Source organism: Colossoma macropomum, unplaced genomic scaffold (assembly GCF_904425465.1).
Source record: "Colossoma macropomum unplaced genomic scaffold, Colossoma_macropomum, whole genome shotgun sequence".
Taxonomy (NCBI): Eukaryota; Metazoa; Chordata; class Actinopteri; order Characiformes; family Serrasalmidae; genus Colossoma; species Colossoma macropomum.
Window position 1 is genome coordinate 13,803,490 of NW_023494798.1, and position 1,490 is coordinate 13,804,979.

The 1,490-nt window shown below is 39.5% G+C and overlaps 1 non-coding gene across 1 annotated transcript; it reads left to right on the forward strand.

The window, feature by feature from the left end:
* The first annotated feature begins 780 nt into the window (after window positions 1-780).
* trnaq-cug lies at window positions 781-852 on the forward strand. The gene has a single exon. It is a non-coding gene; the product is annotated as a tRNA-Gln (tRNA).
* Window positions 853-1,490: the final 638 nt, after the last annotated feature.

A 1,490-nucleotide genomic window follows, 5' to 3' on the forward strand; every position in this document is an offset into this window, starting at 1 on the left:
CTTAGTCGTATGTTCTTCTTCTGTCCAAATTTGTAGTTCTCTGGGTTGGTTTGTTAATGCACTTTCTGAGGTCCTTGAAATTCACCTGCAGGCTTGTCCAGTGATTGCTATTCTTGGAGTTCCCAGAGACATAATCTCTCTCAGTACTAAATAAACAGAAATGGTAACATTTGCATTTCTGCTAGTGCAACATCTTCTGTCTTCTGTGGAAATTGGTAAACTCCCATTTTCAGTGGCTAAAAGATTAAATGCTTTTCTTTAAACCCAGGATAATTCAATTAAATTATTTCTTCTGTTCTTCCAGAGATTAAGTCCTTTATCACCTGTGGTGAGAGCTGGGGGAGCTGTCCCAAACGTTTCTTTGTCTTGATCCTAACTATTGTACAACTTGTCTGCGTTTCTTTCCTTCTTTTTTATATATAGTTAATTTAAATAGTTTGTAACTAATTTTTGCTTTATTTCAATTTCTTTTTTGCCCACTCCTACAGCAAAATGTGGGATGATTCGGTCTCATTGATGAGACGTCACGCTTTCTTGTGTTTAACATAGAATTTAACGAAATTAGTGTTTGTTGGGCTATCGGTCTTTTATTGTGTAAAACCGGATACTTCCGATTAAATGAATAAAAGAACCGCTGCCTGATTTTAATTGTTCGTGTGTACACACGTATGTTGTATGTATACGAACCTAAAACACTTTATTCACGAATAAAAGAGCTTAAAATACAAGTCTCACACCTGTTATCTGTCAAGATGTCTGACCTCGGCTTCCTCTCTCAGAGGTTCCATGGTGTAATGGTTAGCACTCTGGACTCTGAATCCAGCGATCCGAGTTCAAATCTCGGTGGAACCTATACATGTTTTACTCCCCACAGCATCGCTGCAGGAACGGAAGAAAACAGTGATGTAATGCAGTGTTTCCCAACGGCGGAAAAACACGCAACTGTGCATCACAGCTGGTCGAGATAGCTTTATAAACACTGATGTAATACATCTGTTGCATAAGCAAGTTTTTGTGTGTCCAAAGAAGGACCGAACTGACCGAATGAGCAACAGAGAAAGAAGCAAACAAAGAACAAATTCAAACGGACTTCAGGCTAAGTGCCTTAAATGCCTCTTTGTGTCAACATATTTAACTCCGAAAAGAAATAATGTCTGAATTCACTTGAATTATTGGCGCACTGCCTGCGACCGGCCACACGGGAGCAGCACTTCGCCAACGAATGAGAAGACATTCCACAATGTTCTTTGAATACTCCACTCATCACTGGTGTCTGTAACATTGCTCTTCGGCTGAATGAGGGGTTCTCAGCCTTTTTCACCCATTTATCATTAGAAAGTGTGAAGGCCCACAGGAAATTCCAAGAAAATCTGGGCTAATTCGATGATGCTCGGGTGCCTACACACTTAAAAAAGAGGGTTCTTTAGTAAATAAGTCTATGGTTCTATATAGCACCAAAAATGATTCTTCTGTAATGTTATAAGCTTGAC